General features: G+C 40.6%; 1 non-coding gene across 1 annotated transcript; it reads left to right on the top strand.

Moving 5' to 3' along the window:
• The first annotated feature begins 3,740 nt into the window (after positions 1-3,740).
• On the top strand, positions 3,741-3,813 carry TRNAE-CUC. Its single transcript has one exon. It is a non-coding gene; the product is annotated as a tRNA-Glu (tRNA).
• The last annotated feature ends 3,789 nt before the right edge of the window (positions 3,814-7,602 follow it).

The raw sequence follows: 7,602 nt of genomic DNA, 5'->3' as shown, positions 1-7,602 counted from the left end.
CCTTATCTCAAATGGATGTTAGTAATGCTTTTCTACAGGGGGATCTCTATGAAGAAGTTTATATGCAGTTGCCTCAGGGATTTCATAAACAAGGGGAGTTGAAAGTGTGCAGGCTTATGAAATCCCTCTATGGTCTTAAACAAGCATCTAGGCAATGGAACATAAAACTCACTGATGCACTTGTTCAGAGTGGTTATAAACAAAGTCTTTTTGATCATTCCTTATTCACAAAGCAGCAAGGAGGAGAGATAGTTATTATACTGATGTATGTAGATGATTTGATGATTACTGGGAGCTCCTCCAACTTAGTCAATGATGCCAAGACAATTCTACATAGTAAGTTCAAAGTTAAGGACTTAGGAAAGCTAAGATATTTTTTGGGAATTGAGGTATCAAGGTCAAAGAAAGGAATCTTGCTCAATCAAAGAAAGTATGCTCTGGAATTAATTTCAGAGGTAGGCTTAAGTGGGGCAAAGCCAGTTGCAACTCCTGTAGAGTTGAATAAAAAATTGACAACTGTGGAGTATGATACATGTGTTGGGAAGACAGGTGATTTAGAGCTGAAGGATAATTCAGCTTATCAAAGACTGATAGGAAGGTTATTATACCTAACTATCACCAGACCTGATATAAGTTTTGCTGTGCAAACTCTGAATCAGTTCATGCAAAGGCCCAAATAGCCGCATATCGAAGCAGCATTGAGAATAGTGAGATATGTCAAAGGAGCACCAGGCATGGGGTTGTTGATGGAAGCAGGACCTATTGATCATCTCATTGCCTACTGTGATTCAGACTGGGCATCATGCCTTAATACAAGAAGATCTGTGACAGGATATGTTGTTAAATTAGGTAACTCTTTGATATCATGGACGTCAAAGAAGCAACCTACGGTGAGCAGGAGTTCAGTAGAAGTTGAATACAGAAGTATGGTTGCTGCAACTGCAGAGATCCCATGGTTAACAGGATTGCTGGAAGACTTGGGAATTAAAGTGTCTAGGCCTATTACATTGTTCTGTGACAACAAAGCTGCAACACAAATAACTGGGAATTTAATATTTCACAAGCGGACAAAGCATATCGAGATCTATTGTCACTTTGTCAGAGAGAAGATCAAGACATGTCTTATTACTCCATGTCATGTTTCTTCCTCCTTACAATTAGCAGATCTTCTAACAAAAGGACTCACTGATGCACAGCATTCCTTCTTAGTGTCCAAGCTTGGTGTGTTAGACATCTTCCACCCTCCAGGTTGAGGGGGAGTATTGAGAATTAAGCTAGTTAAGTGAGGGCATTTTAGTCAATACACACACACGTGAGAAGCATGTAATAGTCGGTTAATTTTGTTAAATACTGCTTTGAGTCTTGTAACAGATCTTAACCAAAAATGAGATGAAGTTCTTCTTCTTCCTTCCTCTTCTTCTTCTCTGAATTCTCTAGATTCTAGGGTTTAAGCTTTACATGCAATTCAAATTCTATCAGACTCATAGAAGCATAAGCACCACATTAAAGAAGAAACATTTGGCTTTTCAATTTATGTAATTTATACCCAGATTAGCAGTTGACTCTTGCATCATGAGGATAAAGGGTTAAGTTATTTTTCAAGTATGTAATATACTATTAATTATGGACAAAAAAGGTTTTTGTTAATTCAATATTAAATTAGTCATATTGCTTACATATGAACGGTCAATTGGAGCTGCAGTTTATTGAAAATAGTCTACCTAGAAAGTGAAAATAAAAGAAAGATCCTTCTTTGATTGAGAAGGATAAGGATCCTTCTATGATTGAGAAGAAAGATCCTTCGTTGATGAAAATGTTATTTTCCTTGGAATCACTATTTTTAGGAAGTTCTTGTTCTTGTGAATTTAGATGACATATTCTTGGTGAAGTTTAATTCTTCTCAATCAAGTTCTAGTTTTAGAGACAATACCTCTCATTTTATAGATAAGTTTGATGTGGGATCACTTAATCTCGACCCTGATTTGAGTGGACGATGTACTTATGTTATATTAGTACCAAATTAATGATACTCAATAATATCAAAGTTTGTATTTTGATGATAGTTATCATAATCATTAAGTTTTTGAAGACTTGAACATCGAACTTTATCACTAGCTAGTACTTGGTATATTAAAGATGGTGCCCCCTGTTATGCTATAGTTCTAGGGCCGCTTCTGTTTTTGAGGATACCAAATAGTTTAACTAGGAAATTGACAAAAATGTGATAGTTTAAGGGGATTTTAGGATATTAACTTTAAAAAGAGTAATCCTCATGAATCATCTTTAAAAGAATGTGTTGCAAAATTGTTAGTAATCTGTATTCGAAAATATATTCAAAAATATAAACAATGCAAAACTAGAAATGTAGAAGAACAGAAATTAATTCGAACCCACTGAATTCATATTGTTTCCTTAAGAAACTTAATCCCCTCCTAGTACCCGAAGTTTAGGATTATTTCCTCCCAGGATATAACTGATTACCCTCACTGGTGTAGCGGTACTTCAAACTCCAGTGACTAACGACTCAAAGATCGTTAGCAAATCACGCTTACTGCTTTCTTTTTGTTAAAAATAATGCAGAAGAAAGGAGGAGAAATTAGAATTTTCGTAAGGAAAATCTGAGGGAAAGATCATGTATTTATAGCCAAAAAGTTTGGGTAATACTCAAGAGTTGCAACTCTTTATGTAAGGCTGCAACTCAAAAATGGCTATTTTATAAAACGTTCATTTATGCAAACCGCCAAATTTAAATTATAACGGAAAAATTAAAATGAAGAAAAAAATTAAATTACTGTTACAGAAACGACTAATTTGGATAATGTTTGCTCAAAAAATGTTACACATCTTACGAGTACAAAATAATATAAATAAATCCCGGGATAATCCTAGCAAATCGTAATAATCCGTTGGACCAATTGAAAGACATGAAAATAAGAACTCAGAATTAGGGGGAGAAGCATTAGAAACCTTTATTGATAATATTTGTTTGGTCTGCCTCTCCATGGAGAGGTTCAAAGCCTTACAATGGTGTTTTCTCTTCCCATAAGAGGGGTATATTTTCTCGTTTCTCTCTCCTCTCACTAGTGGTGAAGAAGCAGCCCCTTTTCTGGGGTTTCCTCTCTTGGTATTTATAGCTGTGAGCTTCGTGAGCTGGCAATAAGTGGCTGTAACCACGTTGAGATCTCGCCTTTGTATTGGCGCATAGGCCAGGGCCTTGTCGGCCGAGCTAGAGGCGGGTTGAACGTTGTCAATCCTGAGTGTTCGTGCCGTTAATTAATCATGAATTAACTTAAAACGGGATTAGCCTCGTTAATTATCGTGGGATCAGATTTTGACCCATACAGATAATATTGTGTTAATCTTAATATTAATAAATAAATTAGGTCTAAAAAATTAATCAATCAATCAGATCATTTGACCAAATCTGAATCGAAATCGGAAGTCGAAGCCGAAACCGAACGTTATGTTGAAAACTCAAGATTTTCAAACAGTTCTTGACACTCCTGACTCCACAATCTTCTAACAAAATGGTGGCCTTTCCTGTTCTTGACACTCTACTATGTCTCCTCCCTTTTGGTGTGACTATGTGCCAAGTCAATGAGAAATTTTGAGATGGCAGTCTAGGTACGTACCCACATAACATTTCTTACGTGGGTGCAGGAACCATTTGACAACGGTTAAAGATACAAATAGGTTTACTATATGATAATTTGAAACTGTACGGCAACTCAAATAATTAATCCATTGTAGTCTAGGTGGTTAGGATACTCGGCTCTCACCCGAGAGACCCGGGTTCAAGTCCCGGCAACGGAATCTATTTTTTTGTCTTTTTGCCTCCTGTGTTTTAAAGGAAAAGCTCCTGTTTTTTTCTGAGAAAGAAAAGTTCCCTGAGAAGGTACAAGATCAAGTTCTTTAGTTTTTTCCCATTGATATTCAAATAATCTATATACATGACAGCATGAAGTTTATAAAGTCCAGTAAATTTTCTAACAATCACTTAATTGAAGTTCAACCGCAACTGAAGATATTTAATAATTTCTTAAACACTAGTCTCAATTTTAATTATATAACGACTGTTTTTTGTGAGAACGACAGACTTTATTTGATATTAAATAATCACTTACTTGAAACTGAGACAAAACGGATTACTATTAAAATATCACTTTTTAAATTACAGGCAGAAGTTTTTGTTTACCTCGAAAATACGAGTAACAATTAAATTTAATTTATGATTTTAAGATATGTGATTTAGTAATAAACCAAGAAAACTAACATATAAATGAAGGAAATGAATAAAATCAATCCAGTGTGCAAGCCAATCTCAACCTCGAGCTAAAGTGGCCTCAAGGTAGGTCAAGAGCAGTAAAGTAAGAACAATAAAGTTAAAGGACAATTCTGATAAACAATGAACGAGAAAGTAAGAGAATGTATTCTTTTGCCAATGATCGATGATCGTTACAAATGATTAGGGTCCTCTTTATACAGTAGGGGAACCTAAATAAGGTACATTTCTATTTATAGTAAGGAATCTTATTGGGATAGCTGTCTAACCGCCTAGTACGGATTCATACTAACTCGTACAAATCTATTCCTGAATTTACGCCACGATCTTGGGGACGTGGCGGAAATCTTGCTCTTTCTGTTACAAAGCCACAACGGCATTATCTCGAGGCCGGTCACGTTCACCCTCGACATTCATCGGTCACTTTGATCTTCGAACTTCGAACTCTGCCATGGGCCTCAAACCCAGTGTACTTCAGACTTATTCTTGAAGTGGTTCCTCGAGCCCACCAAATCGAGCATAGTTGATTTTGACCGTATACAGATAGTCCCCGCGTTTCTTAGAATAAGATGATAAGAAATGAGTTGAGCCTCGGTTCTCTAGAGTCCCCAATGACGATGTCATCCCCGTGACGTAAGGGCTCGAGGTGACCGAAACGTCCCGTCGGTTCGCTTCCTCAAAATATTAAATGCATGCCAGTAATGGTCGGCTACTAGCGCCGCCGAACCGTCGCCGCTTACTTATAAATAAGGGGCTCCTTTTTTGAATTAAGAACTTTACTTCTTCCTTGCAATCTCGCTGATCCCTTCTTCTCTTCATCTCTTTCTCTCATCGCCTGCTTCCACCGTCCTTTTAGTACCAGAAAATGACAAACTCCGCCAACTTCTGCATCTCTTAACTTAAAACCATGGCAAAGACCTCTAAAACAGTTCCTCAAAAAGAAAAGGCTTCCTCATCATCGCGACCGGCCAGAGGTAGAACGGTGGTGCCACCTCGTATCGAAGAGTGCGTTCCCGGGCCGTGCGAGCTAACTTTTGATTTTAAAATCGATAAACCTGCATCGACACAGGCCGATGTGAGCCCATGTCTCGATATAGCTTGATAACTGAAGATGAACTTGAGAAGGTGAAAAAGGATTGCAATTGGGAAAATAAGGATGATGTAATCCCTTCCCCCGAAGAGGACATCACCACCCATAAGGTAGGGTACTTAAGGGTGTATACCTACCCTTTTACATTGGGTCCCGTAGATCCATCACTGGGTCCCATAGATCCAATTATTCTTGATTTCTGCCACCAATATCAGGTGACGCTTGGCCAGATCTACCCTTCTTTCTGGCGCATCGTCAACTTGATCAGGTATTTCTCGGGCCAGATTGAGGGGATGCCTTTCACCCTCGACCACTTGATCAGGCTATATAGCCCTCGACTCTATCGAGGCGGTTTGACAAAGCTCCAGTGTCGATACTCGAATTCGCTATTTTCTAGCAACGATGAGCACAAAGACCGAGGGTGCACGAGTCGGTTTGTCCGAATCAGGACTTCCGATGTGATCCCTGCCGAGAGGATGCCATTCCCTAAGGAGTGGAATATGAAATGTAAGTGCAAGCTTATCTATGATGATCAATATTATGCTTTCTCTATTCTTTCTCGATTTAACTCCCTTTTGATGATGCAGCTGCCCCTCTGTTCCCTGGTACGGTTCCGGACCTCGCATGTTGGGTTCGACAACTGGCCTCTGCTTCTTCATACGTGAAACGCAATTGGCATGATCTGGCCAAGGGTCGATGGGAAGCTAAAAACCATGGTGAGTTCTCTTGTTCACATATTGATATTTCTTAATGGAATGCTCACTTTACCATTATGCAGGCCTCGAAGACGCCGTTGCTATGCGGCCGCCCCCGCCCGGTGAAGAAAAAATCCCAAAATCGACCAAAGAGAAGAAAAGGAAAAGGGGGTTGCCTGCAAGTTCCCCGAAGCCAAAGAAAAGCAAGGCTCGAAAGCCTAGGGCCGATTCTGCAGCCCTATCTTCAGAAGTGGCCCAACACCTTCGGGATGACGAAGAGGGGGGGAGAAGATGACGATTGCTTGTTGGTAGCTCAGAAAAGAGGAAGCACTGACGCTTCAAAGTCTGCTGAACCGATGGTGGCTGATGCGGTTCAATCTCGAACCGAAGAAATTTCGGAGGGGAGCTCGAGCAGAGTCCCCGAGCCATTAGGTGGTAAAAATGCATCTCGTCCCGGGTGACATTTTGCGGGCGAGCCCGAGGAGCCTAGTTCCGAGGCCCTCCAAAGGGAGGATAATATCCCAAGTGAATCACTTGGGATAATTAATGTAGATGACTCGCCGTCGGGCCCTGTGTTCTCCGAAGGGCAATTCTGAGATGCTCGGGCCATAAGGACTCCTGATGTGGGAACGACCCATGAAGGGAGTGATATTTTTCGGGAGTGCCTTGCAGGGATCGAAGATGGTCCCGATCCTGGTGCCTCTTTTATATTTGATGAGGCCCAGAGGCTTCTCAAACAAGTAAATTTTTGTCTTCATAATTACGCTCGAGTTTTATTCTCATTTTTCTGAGTCTGACTCCTTTTCTTTGTGTGAAGGCCTCGGTGCTTCATCGACAAGCATTTTCCAAATCTCGAGCCGAGCTTGCCCGATGCGAAGCCGAACTCAAGAAGCTGGTGGAAGAGAGGGATGGCCTCAAGCGCCTCTATGTACAAAAAGAGGATGAGGTCAGGGATCTCCGAGTTGAATTGGCGAAAGCTCGTCAAGAGCAGACTGAGCTCATTGAAAAAGTAATGCATCCCTTGGTCTATTATGTACTCATTTGATTTAGTTATTAACACTTCAACTTTGCAGGCCCAGCAGAAGGGCGAGTTGGTGGAGCAGCTTCGAGAAGAGCTAAAGGTGAAAGAGGCCGAGACCTTGGGGTGGAAGCAACATATGGATCGTCTCGCATCGGAGAAAGACATGCTTCGGGATCAGCTAATCTCGATCGAGCGCCAGCTTCAAAATGTAAAGTGAGAAAGCCTGGCCCGGAGCCAAAAAATTGAGGAGCTCGAAGCTAAATCGGCCGCTGAGCTTGCGAAGGCCAAATTCGATGCAGAGGCGTTTGTGTCCTCTTATCGAGCTGATGCAGAAGCTGCCAACATTCGGGCACAGCAAATCTCTATAGCGGCTGAAGTCAAATTATTATGTGCTCTTGATCACACCAGGCGACAATCCCAAAGAGAAACTCTTGAGGAGGTGCACGCTCGTGGCTTCGACCTCTTAGCTGACATTGAAAAAGCTAAAAACTTTAGAGGACGAGGCTGGCGCTTT

This window comes from Nicotiana attenuata, unplaced genomic scaffold, assembly GCF_001879085.1.
Source record: "Nicotiana attenuata strain UT unplaced genomic scaffold, NIATTr2, whole genome shotgun sequence".
NCBI classification, from domain to species: domain Eukaryota; kingdom Viridiplantae; phylum Streptophyta; class Magnoliopsida; order Solanales; family Solanaceae; genus Nicotiana; species Nicotiana attenuata.
The sequence above is the reverse complement of the archived record's forward strand: the minus strand, read 5'-3'. Positions and strand labels throughout refer to the sequence as shown.